Source organism: Emydura macquarii, unplaced genomic scaffold (genome assembly GCF_026122565.2).
Source record: "Emydura macquarii macquarii isolate MOO-44397 ecotype Brisbane River unplaced genomic scaffold, CSIRO-AGI_Emac_v2 contig_1876, whole genome shotgun sequence".
Taxonomy (NCBI): Eukaryota; Metazoa; Chordata; order Testudines; family Chelidae; genus Emydura; species Emydura macquarii.
This window is the reverse complement of record NW_027132013.1, coordinates 5,827,793-5,841,976: the sequence shown is the minus strand read 5'-3', so window position 1 is coordinate 5,841,976 and position 14,184 is coordinate 5,827,793. Positions and strand designations below refer to the sequence as shown.

General features: G+C 40.7%; 1 long non-coding RNA gene across 1 annotated transcript; it reads right to left on the bottom strand.

Moving 5' to 3' along the window:
• Nucleotides 1-9,930: 9,930 nt before the first annotated feature.
• LOC137159619 (uncharacterized) lies at nt 9,931-11,014 on the bottom strand. The gene is made up of 2 exons (XR_010921666.1): nt 10,934-11,014; nt 9,931-10,226 (listed from the first exon to the last, which is right to left on the bottom strand). It is a non-coding gene; the product is annotated as an uncharacterized lncRNA (long non-coding RNA).
• Nucleotides 11,015-14,184: the final 3,170 nt, after the last annotated feature.

The following is a 14,184-nucleotide window of genomic DNA, read 5'->3' as shown; positions in this document are numbered from 1 at the left end:
TGAGGAGGATAAGACAGAAGTGTCTATAACAACTAGAGCATACTCCCCTCCAGAACCTGGAATTGAATGTAGGAGTCCAGAACCTTTACATTCATCTGCTGACAGCAAATAATGGCAAAACACACTAGCCCCCTGTGAGGCCTGGTCCACACAAAGGGTAACAGCCTACCATTGCTACCAGTTACAGTTATGGTTATGCTGTACTGGCAGTTATGCTACCAGTGATGTCGTATTGTAGTAACAAATAACACCAGCTTCTGATTCAATGGCACTCTTTCATATGTGTACAGCTTTCTTTCTAACCTCCTGGAGACATATTTAGATATGCATTGCCCTATTCTGTTCACTCCCTCTGAAGCATCTGACATCTGCCTCTGTTGGAAGAGGGGATACCTGGCTAGATGGACCCAGACCATTGGTCTGACCCAGTATGGCCATTCTTATGGTTTTTGTTAGTACTTATCATGATCAGGGGCTTGTTTGTTTATTTATTTTTTTTAATTCCAGCAAGGAAGGTAGAGTTAGAGGAGGCTTTATAGTCACTGGCAGAATTAGCCGCTGGAGAGTTGCAATCTGTGTCCTTGCTTGGGTGAGTATCCATTTCTCCCTATCTAATTATTTCTAGGAGTTCTAACCCATGAATTAGGCTCCAGAATAAATCAAGAAGTGTCTGCATATTTAAAGTTATTTATTTTTAATTTAACTAAATGAAACTAACCACTTGAAACTGACAAATAACCACCAATTCACCTGTCTGCTAGCTTCACTGTCTCCTTCCAGAAGTACTGATTTACCCACATCTCCAATAGGGGTCAGCAGAGCTCCATAGGAGAGATTTACTCAATTACTATATTCTTTATTATTGCAAAGATTTCAGTTCCTATGCAACTGAGAGCACATCACAGAAAAAGGCCACCAGCAAAGGACACAATCGCCTCTGATTACTGGTTTCTGGAAATATGTTCCTCCCCCTCTCTCCAGCTAAGCAGTTTTTTAATGAGTTTTGTCGCGCCTCACATTCTGAAGGCAAGATTTGATCCATGCTTATCTATATTGACCTGACCTGTCCCGTTATTGTCATGCTCCACCTTTCCCTTGTTCCAGTTCTGGCAGCTTGAGAGGCAAATCGTGAATGAACAAAAAGGTAGGTTGTGCTATCGTTACTCAAGTGAATATTTCCCTTAATTTCTATGGATCTTCTCTTGCGAGTAAAGAGTACTGCGAGTAAGGAGTAAAGAGTTGCAAAATAAAGTCCAGAATCAGTAGACAATCAAGGACCTCATTCCCGTTACTTCACCAGACCATTACAGACTTTGAAGAGAGGTAGAAGAAACTGACACGTTATTACTGGAGGCTCAGGGAGAGATCTACACATGTAGATCTCCCTCCCGCATGAGGAATTTCCCCCCTAGCCTTCTTGTTTATACTCTGCAAGCACCTTCGTGACTAATAATGCAAATTAATATTTACAGTCAGGTCATTATTTCCGGCATCAAAAGACGAAATGCAAGAAAAGGCTTCTCCAGCATTAACTTTGCCTTCTTATTCGCTTCCTATTTCTCTGGTGTGTGTGTGTGTGTGTGTTTTCCTCTCCTTTTCTCTCTCTCGACCGTGACTACTCAGTGTGACCCGTCCCCGCCCCTCCCTTGGAGTCCCAATCGGATTGCTAATCAGGTTGAAAGGACACGAACGTGACAGCAGGCTGTCTACGAGGGGGGGAATTAACCCTTTACCCCCGGCCCTTTCCTTCCTGTTCCCCAGTATGAGCTCTCTCTCTCTCCCGCTCCTGATCAGTCGCTGGGAATTACGCGCTGCAGAAATGTGTCTCCCACTCACCCGGCAGCTAAAAGGCTGACACGTGCACTAATTAGCCACACTTCCAGCTATGCTTCAAAAGCTGCCGAGGGGGTCCACGGCAGCCAACCTCCCCCCGCTCCCTCACCGAAAAATCAAACCCAGCGACACCCAAACGGCAAAGCCAGGGGAACAAAGAGCAGGAGCGAGCGCGGAGAGTGGGTAGGACATATTGATTGCCTCGCCAGGGACCGGCGGAGGAGATCGCCCGGCGGGAGGAGCAGCACAAAGGGAAGGAGGGTGCATGTGGGGGACTGGGCGGACGCGTCCTTTATGTCTCTCCTCTAACCCCCGGCGCCTAACCTCGCCGCTGTGCATGCCCAACGCCCGGGCGAAGAGGGGCCCTGCCAGGTACTGCAAAGCGAGCGAGGCTGAGTCTCCGCGCTCGCTCAGCAGCTGCGCTCGCGGGCATTCCTAGGAAGCCAGGCGTTCCCTCGGTGGGGGTTTTTTGTTGGCTGCTTTAAATAAGAGGCTGGGGGATTTATAGGGGTAACAGCGGCTAGTGATGTCAGCCCTGGCCTAAAATAGAGAAGGATAGACTGCAAATCCACAGCTAGACGGCTAACACCTTCCAATCCAGCCTCAGCCAGCACCGGGGCAATGTGAAGTCCCCGCGCCGCACACGCTCCCGCCGCGCCAAGAGGAGACAGGCAGGGATCAAAGCCCAGGTGCCCACAGCCTCACCCCTGCCGCCCACTGCTCAGTTTCCACGCGGGGTGGCAGGGCTTTTCCGCCCAGACATTAAAGCCCAAAGCCGTGGAGGATCTCCTTCAAGCAGCAGGAGGTGGTGGTGGTGGTAGTGGAGAAGGGTGGGGGGATCTGAAGAGCAGGGCTTCTGGATCCTCGCCTTTTGGAGCCTGGAGGATTATCCGAGGAATTTTACGCTGCTGCTTAGACGCTAAAAGGGGTTCTCCAAAAGAAAGAGCTTCCTTTGCATCCTACTCTAGACAATAATCCCTTGGATTCTGGAGAAGACAGGGGGGCTTTCAGGACCATGGCATCGACAGAAGGGTGAGGGGGACTGTCAGTGTTGGAGGGTGGGACGGGAAAGAGAGAGAGAGAGTGTGAGTGTGTTGTGTTGTGCTGTGCTGTGGGGAACAGTTTCTTTTCATCTGTTTTCCGTGTCACCCTCTGAAGTAAGCCACCAGGGCGCGAGGAGGCAAGCGCTCCCAAGCCAGCGAGGAGAGAGGGAGAGAAGGGAATTGCAAAAACGAGCCGCTGGGATGAATTCCTGGTCCGACCATTCGCAAGTGTGATCAAACCACCTGCGTCAGAGCTGGAAAGGTGTCCCCGATCAATGGTTAAAATGAATAAATAATCTCTCTCTCTCTCTCTCTCTCTGTATGTATAGACATATACAGTTTATATTATGCAGCTCTAACTATCGAAGGGAACCTAAGAACCAGCCCCAAAAAATTATATATTGGAAAACTCTTTAAGATGGGTGCCACATGGAGTGAAATGTTGCAAGAGAGGACAAGAAATGCTGGAGCCTGTTGCCTGTTACACAAGAGGCATTATGGAACAGTAAACACAATGTGTTCATGATACCCCCTCCTAAGGCAATCCATCTCCAGCTCCTGTGAAATCTGCCAGCACAAGACACTTATTTATTGGCTTTTCTAGGGTTTCTCTGTGTGTGTGTGTGTGTGTGTTTTAAAAAGCAAAGTCTGCTTGCAAAAGGTTTCTTTGCTCGCTGGTTACCTTCCTGTGATATTGTCTAGCATTATAATGCGTCTCGTGTGAGCCTCCCTCTTTATCCCTGGACGTTGTCAGGTTGGATCAGCATGATCTGCTCTAGACAGGACCCTCTGAGGACAGAGTGCAAAAGGAGGCTCTGTTTATATATTGGTTTTGTGTCTCCTCCTGGGATGAAAGACTTGATGAGCTGATTTAAGTAACATGGTGCAACGGGGCACATTACTGTCAAAGGGCTGCTCCTCAGTGTTACTCTACCTGGGCAAAGGACTGTGCCTTCTCCCAGGCAGATGGGCATTAGCCCAGCTGACTTGGGGAAGTTGTGTAGAAATTACAGGCCCTCTTTTACCTTGGCATTCTAATACTTCTAGAAAAAATTAATTCCATGTGTATTCACAGCAGAACTCTGGCACAGTAGAGCAACAGAAACTTCCTTGTCTGCCAGTAATAGCTTAGCCTTGGGTACCATGCTACCTCTGGAGAGAATTTATAGATCAGATAAATACACATCACTGTTCTAGTAAACTGCACAGCAGTTTAGCATTGCCACTTAACAATGACATGACTTTGTTTTCTTAGCTTCTGAGTGATCCTTTGCCACTCCATTTATCTGTTGATAGTATCTGAGCATGTCCAAGTGAGTGTAGTTGTCCACATATTACGTTGTTATCATGTCCCAGCTTCCACTCACCTCTGTGCACCATGCAGCCAGACGATGTTTTTATTTTAAACTATGAAGTATCCCCTAGGTTTATGTTTATTTCAGAGACTGATAGACTAATGTATTAGCTACTGTGAAATTGTTTATACGGGAAAGATAACACAACAGAGAGATCAACTATAAACAGAGAGACAGGCTGATAGATAGATTTGTCAATTTGAGATGAAGCAAATATATTTTAAAAATATAAGCAAATATAGTAGTGCTTTTTTAAATAAAATTATTCTACCAATGGACAAAAGAGAGAGAAGAGGGTTTCAATAACGGAACTTTTTCTCTTTCCTTGTTGGAGGACATAATCTAAATTGGGAGCACATTGTGAGGAAAAGAAGGAGGAAGTTTAAGCATTGTCTTCAAACTGGAGCATCAGTGACTTTATGAGTCATCTCTATTTATTTGGTGCATAAACATGTTTTAGGATCCTTCAAATATAAACATGAATTCAATCTCTTCTGCTTGGGTCAAAGAGGTTTTCTCCCAAATCAACTTTCTCTAAAATGATAACAAAACCCCAATCATCCCCCAACCCAATAAGGTAATATCTGAGGACAGAGTTAAACCTATGGTCCAAAGGTCAACAAACTCAGGCTCTCTTGGACCAGCAGGGAAAAGTGAATTCTGGAGTCATGGGACCTCCTCAATTAATGGCTGTCCACCAATCCCTGAACATGTAACAATAGGGGCTGTTAGTTGAAAGGCCACTGATGACCTCCACGGTATAGAAGTACATAGGGTCAGACCGTGTCTCTGGTATGTGTTTCTAAATGGTGAAAAGATAGAGAGAGATTGGAGAAATTGGAATTTTGCTCCTGAATTTGATATCTGGTGGCAGTGCTGATATTCAGATAAATACACCTACAGAGGTGTGTGCCCTGCCTGTATTTAAAATTAATGTATTTGTGATGGACTGTTTTCATCAAGAGTTATTTAACAATTTATCCCCAAAAGGGGAAGTTGCACAAAAGTCTCAAAGTTGAGGATGAATCAAAAAAGTCACCATTTATTTAGCAAATAAAGCACCGAAAATATACATAGAAGAGGGCAAATATGCATTCCATTCCCAGGATGATATTGACTATTTATAGCCAGGGTTCACAGGGGAGGGAGATTTCCTTGCCTCCCCTTCTCAATAGTGATTGCTTTCTCTCTTCAGCTTCTTCATCAGTCGCCTTTTCAGACTTTTGACCTTGTGGCAATCTACTGTCCAGAAAAATCTGTTCTAATGGGTGTGTTGCCAGCAAAGAAACTTAACTAAACTGAAAATGTAGATTGACATGTCCCAGGAAATAATAAAATCAAACCATGTGTAGGCTGAGAGTCAATGTTCTGTTAATGCCAGCCACTGCTGGTTTTCTTAATACTGCATACACTAACTGGTATCTTGATTGCTGAGTCTTCCTTTCACAGAGTCCCCTGACATTGATAGCATTAGCAAGCTTTTAGGCTGCTGTCTCAAATTGGAAACAGCTAACAAGTAATTCAAGGAGGAAAGTTTAGAGCCTGCCACTGACATCCACAGTTGTACTGTCATAATTCAGAGTCATTCACGTTGTTGCATTTTCCTAAAAAACCCATCACCGTAGTATCTAGTGTAGCACTTAATTTCTACAGGTGTGATCCTGCAAGGTGCTGAGCACTCCAATCCTGATCCAGCAAAGCGCTTGAGCACGCGCTTTACTTTAGTTACAGAGGATTGTTCAGACCACTAAAGTTAAGCATGTGCCTTTGCGATTGTTGGATCAGAGCCAGAGTGCTCAGCACATTGCTGGATCAAGCTCCATAGTATCTACTTATGGGGCTAATTTTATTCCCATTGAAGTCAATGTCTGTTTTCCCATTGACTTCAATGGGAGCAGGATCAAGCCCGATATCTCTTAGTACTTTTACTCTTTTTGAAGAGAGCTGGTCTACTACATAAGTGTTGCTTTAATTCTTACTTTTGCAGCCTAGAGATGGGCTGAAGCTGTTAAATTTGGATCTAAGTTTTGAAGACCCACAAAGCTCAAGAGTTTTTGTTTTGGGCTATTCTTGCAATAGGGATATTTACAAAATTAGCAAATGGGTCTGGGCTTGAATTTTAAACACCGTATCTCTGAAGTTTGGGGATTTCAGATCTGGAGTTTCGTTTTGGGCTTACCCATAATGAAAACGTAACCATAGTGAGACTTCTAGTGTCATATACAATACTTGCTAAACAATCAATATCCAAACAAATCAAAACCAGAACAGCTGTCCGCATATCATTTCCATAACTCATTAAAGCTCCCCAATTAAACTCTCTTCTTGGCATTAAAAAACATTCTTATGAATGATCCAGAGACAAGAATGTGAAGTGGGATGATGCAAGTAGTAAAAGAAAGTACTTTGTCATATAAGTAAGACACAGGCAGAGAAGCAGTAATATAGATACGTAAAAAAGAAATAGTAGGATTTTAATATATATATTTATAAATATATATATAAATTCAACTGAAAAATAAAAACCAGTGAAAATGGATCAGCCCACTAGAATTCTCATTACATTCAACAATACAGATGTATCAAGGTATTTATCCAGTCTTGTGAGCTTATTAGTAAAATCATCTCAGGTACTTTATATACATAGATTGTATAGACTGTATGCCAGCAGAATTCTCACCCTGTTGTAAATGTATTATATAGCATTCTTGGAGTTTGGCTTGATTGGCTCAATTAACAATCATACAACATGAATGGCAGCCTAAGCTTTCTCCTCAAGCCCCTAGTTTCACCATCTCTGAGATGTGCCAGCCTTTTTTATACTCCTAGAGTGAAGTTAATTGGACACATCTGATTTTAACCTCGGAGCGGATCAGCAAAACTCTCTCTGCATCTGTCTGCAGGGTTCAAGCAGCTAACACCGGAGTGATTCCACAGAGGAACTCTTCATCCTCACGCAGGATCCTAGAATCTGTTCACATTTTGCTTCACTTGATTTTTCATTTAGTAATTTACTCATACAACTCTACTCATGAATACCCAGATATTAGTTGAAATGTGTAGGCAAATATGATTAAATTCATTGGATTATAAAATCCCCCCAGATATGCTTCATTATTAACTTTATTTATTATTGACACAACACCAAACAGACCATTTAATTTGTGTTCAGTATCCACATTTGGGGAGCAGATGGTACAGATGAAGGACATAAATGAGAGACATGGACTATGGCCCTGATCTCACTGATGTCATTAGCAAAACTCCTACTAAATTCAATGGGGCAGGATTAGGTCCTATGCAATATAAAACATGTTTCTTAAAACTAACTGCTCATGACACTACAGCTCATGAGACACCAGGTTTCAGTGCAACCTCGAGTAACAATTTCAAAGAGAGGCTATCATATACTCTTAGGCCAAAAATTTCAAACTTGGGTGCCGTAGGTAGCTAAAATCTATATCTAGGCACCTAAATATGACTTTCAAGTACACTGAATATCCTGCAGATCCTAGAGAAATCAGTGGGAACTTCTGAATTCTTGGCAGTTTTGAAAGTCAAGTTACTTATTTAGGCACCTAAATATGAACTTCAAAGCCCAAAGTTAGGCAAACTTTTCTTACAAACTAGATATATTGTGTGAGATTTTCAAAAGCACTTGATGTCGGTGTAACTTTGCTCCCCCCAAAGTACATATGATATACTATACAAACACACATGGACATATGCACAAACACACAACGATACACTACATATGTTCTGATAGCCATAGAGCAAAGTACTTTGTTTTTCAAGCCATGGCAGAACCATAGAATTAGCTTCATCTACTATATATCTACTATTAGCTGCAACTACTATCACCTCCTCTCTCTGCTTTAACCCACTAATCCACCTCCACCAAGACTGCTTTTAACATTGCAAATCTCAGAGCAGCTTTCAAACAGTCATCGTTTTTCAGCAAGAAAAACTGCTACAACAACATTTTATTACAATAGAACCCTCATTTAATGAACTAATTGGGGATCGAGTTCATAAAAATTAAAAAAATTATAAAATTTAACATCTCAAAATTATACAAAGGATGTGAACAAATTAATTTATTAATTGTTCAGTAATGAATAGTAACAAATGTGTCTGATTTTTCTTTGTTTGGGAGAAGTGCATTTCTACTTGCTCCCAGATTTCTGTCTGTTCAAGCCTGTACAGCCACTTAAATTTTGGGTGAAGGATTGAAGTTACACTCAGTGGCAAAAATAAAACTATATGGCATAAAAATGGTTCCTAATACTCATTGTTCATAAGCTAAATGTTCATAAAATTGGGGTTCTGGTGTATATGTGGCAGAAGATCACTGGCTTGAAGTCTGGGATGACCTGTATCCATTTCTTGACCTGCATCACTTCTAATGTCTGATGACATGTCCTGGTTAGAAATACTGGCTTTATTATGCCTGAAGAACAGATTCCAGGTTCTCGGTAATAACCCTAGTACTGCAATCCATATTTTGACAGAATTCCCATTTACAGGACTGGTCCTAATATGCAGCATTCTTTGCAAGCCCTGGTTAGTTGTAAAATATCAGACTTTACCGCATACACCCTGATTTATAGAATATATAATTTACAGCATTTTTAGAGGCCTTAAAAATAGTTGGCTATTTTTGTCTCTGTCTCTCCCTTCATGCAGGCGCTTGGACTCTTGGTATGAAATGGGGCCTCTCTAGTTTTAGAAGCAGAAGGAAACGAGAATTAAATTCTCAAACATTTCATAAAGAGCTTTTCTGTAAGAGGATGGCACGGACGAAATATATGATGGTCTGGTGTGGCACAAAGATTTGATTGGCTTGAGTCTGAGATGTCCTCCAGAACACATTCACTCATGACATTGGCACTCAATGGCTCACATGGCCATCCCAGACAAGTGCAAATGAAACAAACCAGCATCCCTCACTGTGTACATATATCAATCTCTCCCTGTATCCATATCTATTTATATGGGGGTCTCAATCCTTGAATTCAGCCAGGCTTCACTGGTGTAGGTTACAGGTGTGGATGATGGTAGTGTGGCCTGGCATTCCCTCATCCCCAGGTTAGCTGGAGGCCAGTCTGATCTCAAGTGTAACATAAAGCCTCAAGGATGCTTTAAATTACATTGGTTTGCATTAGGCTGCTCGATGCTGTTAATTTGGAGGGGGGCTGCAAGAGTGCCAGCCCATTCCTACCCTTGCCATGCCACTTGAGTCAGGAGAAAGTGGTGTAGGGCTGACTCCAATGGTATGAGAATCCTTATCTGTCATCTTAGGGGGCTTAATGGTTTTGCACAGCCATAGCAGTGCAAACAGGACATTTCATGGCTGAAGTTCTGGCCCAAAAATAAAGCTTAAAAAGAAAAATCTAAATTAAGTTCCCTTATTTTTTTCTTGTTGTGTTCTCAGGGAATTTGAAATTGTCTGGGACACTGGCAAGCAAAAACTAGATTTCAGGGTCAAGTTTAGGGTTTCCAAGTTTACTTCCAGTTCATTCTGGAGAGCACTAACACAATGTAACATGAATGTAACATAGTGCAGACCTAGAGATGGGCCCAAACCAGAGGTTTGAATGTGAACCCACAGAGACTTTGGGGAGGTCAGGATACAAATCCAGACCTGTACTTCACAGCTTGGTCCCATTTCTATGTATCTGACCAAACCAGAACACTGAATCTAAACACCCTTAAATGCAAGAGAATGTTGAATTCATATTGCAATCCAAACTTCAGGCCTTAGGCTGATGGCTGCACAGAACCCTCTTCACACAATGTGGCATCCTATTAGTAAACCGATGGAGTGAAGGCCTTATGCTAAGAAGAATGCTTCAATTCTTGATCCAGCCTTCTTGAATATCTCTTCATTTTTCCCTGGTGTCCTGCAGTGTTGGCTGGCTGGAGTGAATTAATTACACGAGTGCTTCAAAATATTGGACAAATCTTTCAACTCTAGCATCTCTGGATTGGCCATCTGCTGATGAAAACACTTGTTTGTCAATATAACATCTAAATCATTAACATCTGAGAGACTCACCTTGTCTCACTAATATGCTGGGACCAACACACAGCTACAACAACACTGCATACAATCATTAAAATCTGGACATCTAGTTTAAAAAGCTGCATATATGCATTTCTATTTTTATGTATGCATTTATATTCATTCCAAAGGATCTCAAAGTACTTTAAAGCTAATTTCTGACTGTACACCATGCACTGTGCACAGAGAAGACTAGAGGCCAAATTCAGAGGTTATCATGTTCCCTAACTACAGATAGAGTCCCTTAAACTAATTTACACTCAGTGATGTGTAGGGAACTTAAGTTGGGGTAGCTTACACAATGAGGTTCTGAAGGAAGAACATGTAAATTAGAATAAGTCTCACCTGGTTTAACTTGCAGCTTCTTATACCCTCTTGTTAATAGCATGTCTTGCTACTCTGTTTTCTTTTGGGGCCTCAGCATGTGAGTTATGCCACCTTAGATTCCCTTGGGTTAAATGGGCCAAATTTAGATGGAGAGAGAGTGTAAATTACACATTTGAAAGTAAGTATTTCTAAGTGAGTTTAAATAGGACTGATTCACCTCTTCAGTATGCTGGTGTAAAAATCAAAAGTAGCTCAGTGAGTTCCACCGGTATAAAACCAGAAGGTGCTAGGGAATCTAACTTACACCTCACCTTAGCATACAGTCCAATTAGTCTCACTTAAGGCCCAGCTGTGGAACCCTTGTTCATGCTGGCGAGCGCACCCAAGAGTAGCTCCATGCAAGCACCTGGGGCTACACAGGTAAATGCTCACCTATATAAGGGTTCCACAGCTGAGCCCTTGGATTCATTTAGACTCATTTGATCCAAGTATGCATGCAAGCTGCATTGCAACAGGGGTGGGAGTGAAGATGAGACTCTTGCCATGGTACATTAATGGGCCCATGCTGCTAATGAATGAGACCCAGACAACTCACAGCAGAGGGCATGGACAAATGCAACAGGGGCGTGGTTGCAAGCAAAATCTGGCTACTAAATATACAATCTTCCCAGCAAATAGCCGTGCCCTGATTCTGACATCCTCCTTTGTGATGGCATCATTTGCTGAATTCATCTGGCGCTTTATGTGACTAAGAACGGCTACCCCCGCTATGTTGGCTTAGAAAAGATTTGGCCTTTTGTATATAGGAATCAATTAATGCACTACTGCAATGTGGAATGTGGCAGCTGTTTATAGCATACAACTACAAAACAATTTAGGATAGGAAGTGAATAAGCAGACAGCATCCAACTGATATTGCAGAGGGAATTTAAAATGAGCAGATTGTTCCATGTAGCAATGTGTCCTGGGGTAATGCCCTTGTTCTTATAAAAAATGCAATTAGCAGGCACACCACTTAGAAGCATTGTAAATTCCTGCTTATTGTATTATGAAAGCACATCTATGCTGTTCCCAGTATTAACATTTGCTACCTATATGTTTTTCTTTTTGAAGATCATAGGAATAAATTATTTGATGATCTATTGAGTTGGGGTGATAATAGAAGCTTTCCCAAGGGAAATCTCAAAGATCCTCTGAATATACTTTATATACTATACTTAAAATCATATACAGTAATGTCAGAAAGGTTCCTGCAAACAGCTAAGTTTCATGTGTATATTATTACATGCAAACATTTATGTTTTTGAAGTATTTAAAAAAACCGAATTGTGCTCTGAAATTAACTGTTGATTTGTAAGCTAAGTCATGGGGTTTCATTTTGTTCATTTGCCCTCAAATGGAAGTAAATTAGACTTTTGTATAGAAAAACTGGATGTTTCAATCCTCTCACACACTAATAAGTGATAACACAGAGATATATTGGATGCATGCTGGGATCACTATGTATTGATATCACTGCTGCATACTTATGGGAGAGAGACATTTTATATATTTCCCAACAGGTGGCAGTAAATGTCAATACTTTCTCCACTATGAAAAGCTATCAGGCTTTGTACTTAGAAATAAAAAAAAACTTTCTTCTTAATCAGTTAGCTCATCAAATCCATGATGCCTTTATGACATTTATAACTGCAACTGTTTAAAACCACATATTAGCATATATTGTTTTCTGAGTTTCTGAATGTTAGTAGGAACTCTGCTAAAATATGGGAATTTCCTTATGGTTACTGATTTGACAATTTATACAACAGTTTCGGACAATCCCTCAAATTCTAATGGAATACTTGTCAATATGTTATGAGTACCTATTGTCTTTACTGCATGTTTCTAAAATTTGGCAGTGTTCTTATCAATTTAAGCTAAGACTCATGGTTAATTTGCATTCATTTCCTTGCAAGTTTATTGATTTATGTTGCTTGTAAATATTAAGTTATGATCAAAGGTAAAACAATACAAGAGGGTTATAAACTTTAACTAGGTTGATTCATACTCATATATGATAATTACCTTTAAAAAAGAAAGAAAGAAAAAGCTCTATATGAATAAGATGCTACTGATATGTTGATCAATGCTATTTTTTTTGAGGCACTATACTTCTGAAAAGGCTATTTTTCAAAGAGACAATACAAAGGTCCTGTGCAGTTAAGGAGTTCATGACACATTTTGTTAGAAGAAGAATTTTAACTCCAATGTCTTGGCCAAATTCAGACATGGATAATAACATTCTGCATACCTGAATAGTACCCATATTTTAAATTGTATCCTCCACTTCCTGTCCTAAACTGTGGTATTGTGTTACTATGTCCTTTAAATAGTTGCTGAATTTTGCCCCATCAGTAGATGAATTAAACTGGTGAGTTATATATCAATTTAATCTTGTAAAATGTTTTGGGATCATAGAAGAAGGTCTATACATTTAAAATATGATATTATTATTATGGCGGTGCCTAGAGGCTCGGGTTGGGGACCAGGGCCTCATTGTGTGCTAGGAACCATTCACACATATAATAAAGAGATAGACCCTGCCCCCAAACAATTTACAATCTCTATGAATATCAAGATTCCATCAAAGCCATAAAGAGACAACATGCCAACATCTATTAACAGATGTTGTCCCTGTTCTGAAAATCTTTTTCTAGATTAAAATATTGCCAGTAGTTGATATCATAACGCTTTGATATCCCAGTACAAACATGGCTCAGGTGGGCTATGACAAATTGAATTGGTAGTGTACAAAATGGACAGCAAGTCACCTTCAAAATAGCTACATTGTTTGTTATATTTAATGGTCCAGGCACATTGACTGCATAAGAGAAGGTAAATTTCTGTATCATGGGAGAACAAGTTAAGGTGTAATAATGAAAAAGATCAAATTCCAGCATTGTTATTATTAATTATTATTATTAGCCTTTTTGACTTGCAAGATCCCACTGAGGCATCTTAGTAGGCCAGTGTGTGCAGCATTTCCGTGACACTATAGAACTGAACAATAATATTTTATCCTATTCCCCCCCCACCCCATCATTTCCTATGGATTTTTTTTCTGCTCTAATAAATAAAATTGATTTTTGAAAGTCCAGCACCAAATATTGCACCCCATTCACCACAACGTGTTGTATATGAAACAGATTCATTACACAGAGATCTTGGAAAGTTGACACAAATGCAATATTTAATTTGATGTAATTGATTTTAAAAAGTGTTAACTGACAATTTAATCCTACTTGGTAGTAAGAATTCATAATATGCCTGCTCTATTCAAGATTCACATTGCCTGTGGAAAAACCCTGTGCTTTCTGAATCAATACAACAACCATTGTATCACTCTTCCTTGGGCAAATCTGAGGGGATTACACCAACCATCACAAATCAAACGTTGCCAAAATATTCCTAACAAAGAACATGGGATACTGGATGCAGAACTACTAACTGTGGTATGTAATCTATCATTTAAATCAGCTTCTGTACCAGATGACTGGATGATAGCTAATGTGATGCCAAT